The sequence below is a fragment of the Prionailurus bengalensis genome, chromosome B1, assembly GCF_016509475.1.
Source record: "Prionailurus bengalensis isolate Pbe53 chromosome B1, Fcat_Pben_1.1_paternal_pri, whole genome shotgun sequence".
Lineage (NCBI taxonomy): Eukaryota > Metazoa > Chordata > Mammalia > Carnivora > Felidae > Prionailurus > Prionailurus bengalensis.
Genome location: NC_057344.1, coordinates 143441482 through 143451835, shown reverse-complemented (window position 1 = coordinate 143451835; position 10354 = coordinate 143441482). Strand labels below are relative to the sequence as shown.

Here is a 10354-nt window from a genome sequence, read left to right as displayed (position 1 = left end):
CTCATTATACCAAAAGGTACTTAATAGCAACATGACTTACCGCTGGTGATGTTAACCTGGATCACTTGGTTAAGGTTGTGTTTGCCAGGTTTCTTCACTGTAAAATTGTTTAAGTTTTAGTTTAAATTACAGTTAGTTAACATATGGTATAATATTAGTTTCAGGTGTATGTAAAATTATTATTTTTTCCCTTTCTCTACTCTGTTCTATAGATACCTGAGTCACTAAGCCCAGCCCACACTCAAAGGGAGGGGAATTAAACTCCACCTCTTGGACTGGGGAGCAGGGACATATATCATTTCAAATTATTCTGTAAGGAAGTTTTGCCTCTCTTCCTCTATTAATTAAATCACTTATTTATATCAGTTGGATTGTTAGTGTCTAAACATAGTACTTTTTACCCCCAAATTTACAAACGAATGAGCTTTTCAGAAACATGTGTATCCTGAGGATTCTGAGAAACACAGACAAAACCCATTCCCACTAGGTCACTTCTTGCTTCCTCTGAATCATAGGCTTTAATGATAGCTGTGAATGAAAAAAATAAATGAATGACACACACAGGTGAGCATGAAGATCATTAGCACTGTCTGAGGGTAAGGATGTTTGACTCTAACACCAGTGTCTGACCAAAATCTACTCATATTTCCTTTTGCTTTGTTTTGTTTTAAACAAAGAATCAACCTTATTGGACATTCGGGGTCAGTTTCTCTTTTTGCCCTTCCCTGTGACTTTGGCTGGTGTGAGGCCTGGGACTGCTGCCTGATACAGAGTGGAAGAGGCCTTGTTGATGTAGCATAGGCCAACCATGGAGAATGTGAATCAGGTGGTGAGGCAGACTCGGTGGGTGAGGCCGGATGCAGAAAGAGCCAACGGGAGGCAGAGAAGAATCTCATGGAAGATCTTTGCTTGTAATCCTTTGCCAAAGACAAGATTCTCCAGATTATTGAAAGCGGTCAGAGAGAAGACAAAAAGGCCAAAGCCCAGCAGTCCCCGTGAATGGCGAGCTACTCGCTGCAGACAAGCTGGTGGCTACCATCTGCATCCTGGTGAAGAGTAGCAAGTACATGAGGGAGGAGCGTGCCAGAGAGGCATCTGCATCTTACCCTTGGGCCCAATCGATGCCTCAGGCCAAGAAATAAGGTAGCCTACCTGAGCCTTTGCTCTGCGCATGCGTCGGCCCCTCAGGGTTCTCCTTTTGATTCTCCTTAAGGCTCACAAAATCTTTCACGTTAAGACTAAGTGCTAGAGGGGTAGTTGATTCAGCCACTTTTGGAAGATGACTCTAAAGTATTCCCTCACAATGCCTTCAACAACTCAGTGACCTTTACCAGGCAGGAAAAAAAGCAGAGGGAGAGCACTGCCTTTTTAAGGTGAGAAGCCTAAAGCTTGAGGCTCTGGCAACGGGGTATTTGGAAGGCTATTTTTTTTCACCAGCCGGAAATCACGGACCAATTGTAGACCGGCTCCTCGGTGTTCTCATTGGTCCGCACCCAAGAAGAAGGCGGGGCTTTGAGTATAAAAAGGAGGCTGGCTGGAGGCCACAGCTGCTTGCTGTGCTGCTGCAGGGTTGGGGTGTGTGGGTCACTAAGTGAAGTAGTCCGCGGTTTTACAGGCGTACTAGTAGCTGAGGGGGTTCTCTGAGGGTTAAGGAGGGGGTGGGTGGAAAGAACCAAACTTCTCGTTGGATCTCAAGGGAAATTTTGGGTAGCTTACTTTAGAAGTGAAAGGAGAATGAAGAAAAAGACGGGTATCTAAGCAAACAGATCGAGGAACTCGAAAGCAGTCATTTGCAGACCGAAAATATCTCTTTGTTATGTAGGATGTTATGGCCACTTCCTGAAGTCACTTTATCAGTCATGTCTTCCTCAAAATACAGATAGAGGACAAACTTTTATGGTTATTGGGAGTCCGGCGGGGGGAGGGGCGGTTCTTAAAGAAACTTAACATTGGGGCTCCTGGGTGGCTTAGTTAAGCATCCGACTTCGGCTCAGGTCATAATCTCACAGGTTGTGAGTTCGAGCCCAGCGTCGGGCTCTGTGCTGACAGCCTGGAGCCTGCTTCGGATTCTGTCTCCCTCTCTCTCTGCCCCTCCCCTGCTTGCACTCTGTCTCTTTCTCCCTTAAACATTAAAAAATATAAAAAAGACAACATTGAACCTTGAACTTTGAGTTTTCTTCTCTCGTGCTCAAACCTCGCTGAGAAGTCACCTGCTTTTAACTGACTTCTGTTTAACCTCCCACTTAGAAGATGGTTGATCAAATCACTCTTCCAACTAACTTCAGTTGTATAAGCCTTAAAAGGACAGAAGTTTAGAGCTTCTACGCTCAAAGCAGATTCAGTAATCTAGCTTTCCTCACAAACATTTCCTAGATACTTTTTCTTTCTAGCGTTCAGTAGGAGTCCTAAAGTCTCTATTGGAAACTCCTGTCTAGACTAATGGCAAAAAGTGAGGACAAACCACCTCCTCCCTGCGTTAAGAGACTAAAAGTTAGATTGGCTTGGGTGGAAACCGTGGGAGAAAAATGTAGAATACTTTGGAATTACATTTCTTTGGGGGAAGGAAGTGTCTTTAGTGATAAGTTGGTGAAGAACTAAAGCGAACTTCTAGCACATGTGGCTTTTGAGCCCTCTTACCAGGGAGTTAAGTTTTAACCACATTCATTTTGCAAGCCCTTGTCTGACCTGAAAATAATACAAAACCTGTGAGTTGAAACTTACCTACTTGTATGTGGAGCTTGAGGGGGGAAATGTATTACCTCTCCCTGAACTCTTCATTTAATGTCAGAATTGCTCACCTGAGATCACTTTTCTGATGAGGAACGGATAGGAGCTTTTGCAGTTGGAATAATAAAGAAATTTGACTTAGATGGTTACCCAAAGCACCATGAGGATTGTGAAGTTTCCTTGAGCTTATTAACAAAATGTCACAAAGGAAGTCGATAATGTGGCATCTTTGTAACAAACTGATCAAGAGCATCCTACGTGACAATCCGGACTATGATGGTTTCCCAAGTGCTACCTAGCAAATCGTAGTGTGTCATCTGTATAACAAAGTGGTCTCTTGTAAAAAAAAAAATCGCACTATATCTAAACTATACCTAGGTCTACCTGCTTTAAGAAAAATCTGGAAAAATAAAGTAGGATACACAACTTTGTCTACCTGCACCCCTATCAGTGGGGAATTAATTTTGTTAATGTACTTGTGAAGGAAGCCGGGCTCAAGAAGAGCAAAGATCTTGCCTTGTAGACAATGTGCTCAAGACACATATAGTTCTGGGGTTGGCAATTTGTTTGACGCAGAATCACTTGACCGATGTGATCTGGGGTCTTGAGTCCCAGCTTTTCCAAAAGACGCTGCTGCTTGCTAACTGATGGTTATAACTAGAACTGGGGTAAGGGGAGGGAGTGCTCCAGCAGGATGAGGCCCAGGGATCGCAATTAATGGCTTTGCTTCTTCATGGCTGCCTAACACTGAAAACCAATATTCTCGTTACTCCTCCTGTAGCGGTCTCACCTGTAATCGTGTCTTTACTGATGGCAAAATTTCTCTGCTTCCAATAATTCCAGAAACTGGTATACTGGTGACTTAACTGGCAATGAAGAATTCAGTTAAACTTAAGTGAAATTCTAAGATGAACAGCATGGTATATTTTGTCTACCAGCCCCCTTTCCATTTCTGTAAACTTCATTAAATATAAAAGTGAAAGGAAAAGATGAAAAGCAAACCATATACACAACTTCAAATCTACAAAATACTTGTGTACTACTGGACAAAATGCTGACTTCCCAGTAGAAAACTAACTGGAGACCCTGAAAAGCTTTGCTTTTCTCTCTTAAAAATGCAGACCAAAACAATTAACACCTACTGTTTGCCTATTTAAAGGACTCCACTGCAGGTGAGTCCTATAAAACTGGTGTCTGTATGTTGGTGTTCCTGCATAGGCTTCTGGAGCCACTTGGCTCAAGATATCAAACTAGGGTATGAAGAGAGGTTAGTAGTCACTCTTATAAGACCATAACTGGAGAGTGGGGAGAAGAGGTTCAATAACACCAAGCTTCTTAAATGTCCAACTTTTTCTAGAACAAAACCTGGAGCAGTGCAGGGTTCTCTGCCAAGGGGAATTTGGCCATGCTCTAGGACCTTTTTATCTGTGTGGTTACCTCTGAGCTGTGGCCTGATGTGCATTCTGTCCGCTTTCTGGCCACTGGACTCCATTCAACCCAAACCTCTTAAGTTTTTTCTTGAAACTTGTCTGGGATTTAGCTCTTTGTAACTCCAACCCCGACAAACCCTTAGGGTGTCATTAATAGAAATTCTTCAGCTGTGGCAAGACGATTTTGCGTTCAACTCATTACTTGGGTTTCTGCTTAGTATTCAGTGGTTACGCAGAGCTGCTTCACACCAGAGTTCAGTGCTACCTTCCCAGGAAATTGGTTGTTTGCTTAGTTTATTTCTTAGCACTAAATCTTAGTGTCTGTAGTCAGACCATCATTATCCTAATTGTAATCAGCCACTCAGACTAGAACTAAGCAAGAAGAGTAGGAAAACTATTAAAGGTGAGAATTCAATGATAGAAATTGTAACCAAGTAAGCTGAAATGTGTGCCTCGGAGAGAAGCAGTTTCTCAGAAGGGTTTTTGTTAAAGGCAGCACTCTGAATATCAAGAGCCCCCACTCACCATAAATCTTACATGTAACTGATGCATTATTGGCTACCCTTTTTTTTTTTTTTAAATAATTTGTCAAATTGTTTAACATACAGTGTGTAAAGTGTGCTCTTGGTTTTTGGGGTAGATTCCCGTGGTTTGGCTATCCTAACTCAAGCCAGTAGCTTTTGGACCTTTGTGTTTGTGTGCAATCTTGATACATAACAAAACCTGCTCTAGGAACAGCAGGGGAGAAATGTACATTTTTATCAGCCTACTGCCCCAGAGAATATTCAAGGTACTAGGGAACATAATTTGAAAGTGTTTAAAATATACTTAAGCTTGTTGAAGGAAAAAATACTGACGCATTAGTTTTAAAAGAAAAAAAGTCCTCATTCAGGAAGACACTTCAAGCTTGCAGCTGTGATTACAGCATTAACTTCTCAATTTTCCCAGTGCTTCTAGGGAAACTCCATATCTTTAGGCCTCATTTCATTTCCTCTACGGCAAACTTAAGTTTAAGTAGAAATGAACTCACTCTGGGTCTTTGGCTTCTGTGATGTCTGTTCCAGTGTTGTCAAGTCTGAGGTCTTGCATGAAATGGAGATGGAATTGGAGAAAAGGCTCACTGGGAAGCTTCAACCTTCACTATGGTTCTGAATCCTTTGAGGCATAAAGCAGTTTGCTTACGTAATAGTCCTTTCGCGGACCTGATTCTGTTGAACTCCAAAGGCTGACATTTTTTTCTCCAGGGGAAAAATCCTGTAGAAGCCTGTGGGTGGGAGCTGTGGTGGCCAGAGGTGATCCAGGTCAGTTTTCCCTTCCCCCATCTCCCAAACCTGAGCCATGGTCCAGGAGACTGGTGACTGTAGCAAGTGACTGGCTGGGAGCAAATAACTCTTCTCTGAAGCTTGTGTTAATGTGAGGCTGGTCTGAAGGCAACTAGATTCAACAGCCCTGTGCTGAGCACACTCTGAAAGAAGGCCTTGCCCTCTTAGGAACGTACAGCACAGCTTAGGAAGGAACACAAACACCCAGCTGTGGCCGAAGGTGCTTAACTGCAACACACAGCTCTCCACAAGAAAAGGGTGAGGGGGGAGGCTGGCTGGGAGTCAGAAATGAATTTCATATCTGGCTGTTACTCTCCAAAGTAACTTTGAAAAGTGTTGAGTAGACTTCTCTTTTGGCCTAAATTTCCCTTGCAGAAAAAACCATAAAGTCTTGTTTAAAATCTGATATGGAATCCAGGCACAATCTTCCTCAACTGCGTGATAGAAAGGGCTTCTGAAGAACCTAAGGATGGAGTGAAGGGAATGAAGCTTCACTGCAGTAGCAGGAAGGGTCTCACTTCCCCAGTGGGATGGCCTGGGTGGAAGCAAGGCCAGGTTTTGAGTGGAAGGGGAAACTTGGAAAAGCCCAGGATGGCTTTTGGTCTGTGCTACTGCTGGTGAGGTTTCTAGAAGCAGTAGAGAATTCTTTGAGGGATGTTTACACTAGGTGTGATCAACTAAAGGACAAGCAATCACTGTCTAAAGATACCTGACATAACATTTTTGTTCCATGTCTGAGGTTTAGGAATTCCCAGGTAGATGGGATGTGGTATAAACAGAACAATCTTGTGATCTTGTCTAATTCTCTGAAATCAAGTTCTCATCCCAGAGAACCCTCAACTTCTGAAGTAGCATTTGTGGAAAGCTTCTAGATGACAAGGTTGTTGGCACATAGTCTCCTATAAATTCTTTATAAAGACACTAGAATGGTGCTGTCTGAGACACATGTGAAACACAAGTACAAACCACATACTATAATCCTAATGACCCCATCAAATGAAACTCAGTTTTAACCCAATAGACAATCGATTTCAACATGTAATACAAAAACTAAAGGGCTTGTATTTTGGTACTTCTTGTAGTTGCTATGCATTTTAAACTTACAGCACATCTCCATTCAGACTCATTTCAAGTGCTCAGTGGCTAGTGGCTATCCCGTGGGAATAGATAAAAGGTAACATTGGGGGGCCTACTATCCCTCTTAAACTTCACTTCCCATGTTTTAGATGTTGGTCCAAGCTGACTTGTGTAGAAAGTAGTTTCACTATTGCTGCCAGTGGAGTTCAAACCTTTCAAGAGGGAAATTCCCAGGAATCAGAACATTGGAACCATTTCAACTATTTACTTGGACTTTGTCAGAATGATTGCCTTTGTGTTGAATACCATCCTACATCAGCAGTATGGCCATCTTCCACACCCCTAGCAATCATTTTGATTATTGTTGGCAAACTTTGTCCTGAAATCTTCAGGGCCATGTCTAAAAGCACAGTCTAAAGCTTAGTTTACTAACTCATGGCTGTTCTAAGTAGAGGAAACTGGAAAAATACCACATGTAGCTCTTACTTTTTGAGTATTTTCCAATGGAATTAGTGATATCATAAAGAGAACAAGTACTTAAGCATTTAATACCTAGCCAGAGCCTCACTCATTACCACCACCGCCCCCCACCCCCCACCTCAAAAATGCATACCAGAGTTTCTTCATTGTGGGAGAAACTACCTCTTAGTGTTGAATTCCACTCCAGTTAGGCTGGTGATGGACTGTTACCAAAACCCTTCATGAACCAACTGAAGTATAGATTCTGATGGACTTAACAGGACTGGAGATGTTGTGCCTGCATAAGGACCAGTGTAAATGGGTATCAAACGGAATTAAATTGTCTTCGGAGTAGAGAGGAATCCTCCTTATAACACTACTCCTTACTCAAGACTTCCTAGGTAAACTGATTAAGCCTGGATTGGAATTTAGAACTGGGCTAGTCCCTGCACCCCCACCAGGTGTTTGCATTCATTGGCAGTATCTAAATTGGCCAAGGGGAAGTTGTGTTGGGAGCAGGAAGGTGAAGAGAAGCATGTCTCTTCCTCAGACCTCTGTTAAAAAGCTGTGGTGAGGCTGAGCCCCAGGTTCAAGTTGGACAGCTGTACGGTCAAGGTGTCCAGTGGAATATGGAAGTCTCATTTAAGAAATTGGTCCTCACATAGTGAAACATGTTCTCACATACCCTTGGCACCTCTTAGAAGGTAGGTTGGGCAGTTGACATAAATAAGGCCAAAGCAGAACTGGAACCAACTTTTTCTTGAACCTATCTGAGGTCCAAAAATAATGGAGGGTATTTGGGGGAGGTCGTGATACTGTGGGGGTGGTGGTAGGCATAAGCCAACAAAGTGGGTTTTGATATCATGCCCTCATTTATAGTCCTAAAGGGCTAAAACATGAGCAATCAGGGGTTTCTGTTTTGGAGGCATATCACCTCAAACAGTACACAATGCAAAGCTTTGTGAGCTATTTGAGTGGCTACAGAATAGAAGCAGAGTCAGTATCTTTACTGTCTGTACTAATTAAGGAAATACTTCATAATTGATAAAAGTGATGTACTTGCTAAGATGGCAAGTCCCTTAGTGGTGCGAGTCCCCAGCAGCCCCAAAGTTGAGGAATGGGAGCCTAGGAGCAGTGTCAGTGTGGAAGTTAATATTGCAGGTGGCCACTGTTGAGATCCATGGGGTGACTGAACGGCATGCGAAGTATCTGCCTGATTCTCAGGAACTTCCCAGCATTGTTGGGGGTGGGGGGAGGAGGAGGGAGGATGCTTGTGGTATTTTCAGGTCTAGATTTAGACCTCCTGATGATGGCCAGCATGCAGATATGTGCCTTATTATATCTTAGGCGCAGACCATTCAACCACCCTTGAGCTGCAATAAATCTCCAGAGGCCAATGGAGAAGTCATCTGGAGGTACTAGCTTTTTTTTGTGGCAAGTCATAGCTGGGGGGAGGGGGGGGAGAGCATTACTCAGCTGGAAGCTATACTGTAAAACGCTTTGAATGATTTGGCCGTTACTAAGATGTTTTTGAATAACTTAACACTTGGTACTAGATCACTGGCTTTGTTGCTAAATACCTTAAATATCCTACCTAGTTCAAGAATTAGACTTTAAGCCAGAAGTGTGTGTCAACCCATTATATATCTGAGGGAGCTGGGATCCCATTTACCTTGTCACACGTTGATAACGCTAACCTGGAAGCTCCGGTGCTTTCTCCTCACTGCTGCCTCTCTGGATTGTTTCTTGATAGTAAGGATAATGAATCTCAAGTATTACCTGTGGCTTTTATGGTTTTAAAATTATGTATAATAAACTATAATACTTAAAGCATTTTCTAGGAGTTCTTAACCAGTTAGCTTATATAATAGGCCAGGCTAACTTGTAAATAGGAGCCAGTAATAATGCAAGAGTGGTTTCCTTCACCTTGTGGGCCACTAGAAATGAGGCTTTGTAGAGACAACTAATCCTTCATGGTAACTGGAAAAGTTTCTACAACCTGAAATGCCTTGTCAAGTTACCTTAACCTGCTTTTACTGGCAGTTACTGTTTTTACAGGCAGCACTTGCTTTGTTTTGAAAACTACTTACTACTTTGTTTTGAAAACTGCTACTCAGATCTCCTAGAATAAGAGTGGTCCTGTCCCCTCTACCCAGTCTTAAGATAGACTTCAGTATTTTTCCCAAGCTAAGTTTTGGTCCCCAATCCAGCAATAAACATTTGTCTAAAATGAGTCTTCAAATGCCAATCATGGTCTTAGCTAATGTAACATGATTACTCAAAGACAAAATCTAAGACTGGTGACAGATCTGTCTTAAGGGGAAGGTAATTCTTACACATTTACTGTTATGTAACTGCCCTTGACTACTGAAACAGAACCAGTCTTTTTACTTAGGGATTCTCTTGCTCTCAAAATAAACTTAAGCAGGACCCACGGTGCCAGACATGGGGCTCAATGTCCCCCACAGATCATGACCTGAGCCGAAGTCAAGAGTCAGACGCTTAACCAACTGAGTCACTCAGGTACCCTTGAACTAGTCTTCCTATAAAATGCCTAAACACATTAGAAGACATAGGCATGGGGAAACTGACCAATATTTGATGTGACTCAACACTTAACAGGCTGAAGGGAACTTAACCTGTATTGCCAGCTGTCAAATAAGTTTGTCACTTTAGCTAATGCTAACAGATTTAAGTCCAGTCAATGTTTTTCCCTGTTCAAAGAATATACAGGATAGGACCTTGTCTGGTAACAAAATTCCCTCAAATAGATACTTTATAACTGATTCACAGGTTTTTTAAAGTTTTACAAGACTGAAAACTTGGAATTGTATTTTACAGGTTTTTCATTTATGATCTGATCCTCCATAAATTGCCTGAATCTTTGCAACTCGTTTGATACTTGGCATGTCCCTATCACTAACAACTTGAATTAATAGATCCACCTATGTAGAAGGGGAGTTTGGAATTGTTTTAAATTTATTTTTTTTGACTTTGGAATTTTCTAGAGTGCTACCTGTTGCATACCTTCCTGGTCTCCACCCATCCTCATTGTTCATTGGAATTGGGTGTATTTTAGAATGCTTATTTGAAAGGTTCCTCTACCTCTGTCAAGGGTGAGGAAGATCTATCAGATCAATAGATGAACCAGACAGGACTTAATTCCGTGGGCACCTCAATCTAGGCAATGTTGATGTTTAGAAGAATACCTGAAATTTGGAGTGAGGAAGCCGGGTTTATCTCTACTCGGTGTACTCCATAGTGAATTCTTCATTGAAATGCAGCAGGTAGTTTGTTTCATACTATGTTGTGACCCATAACTGGAAACTATTCTGCTTT

At 42.2% G+C, this 10354-nt stretch overlaps 1 pseudogene; it reads right to left on the bottom strand.

Annotated features, from left to right (window-relative positions):
* Positions 1 to 671: 671 nt before the first annotated feature.
* LOC122469218 overlaps positions 672 to 10354 on the bottom strand; it is a 91030-nt pseudogene continuing 81347 nt past the window's right edge.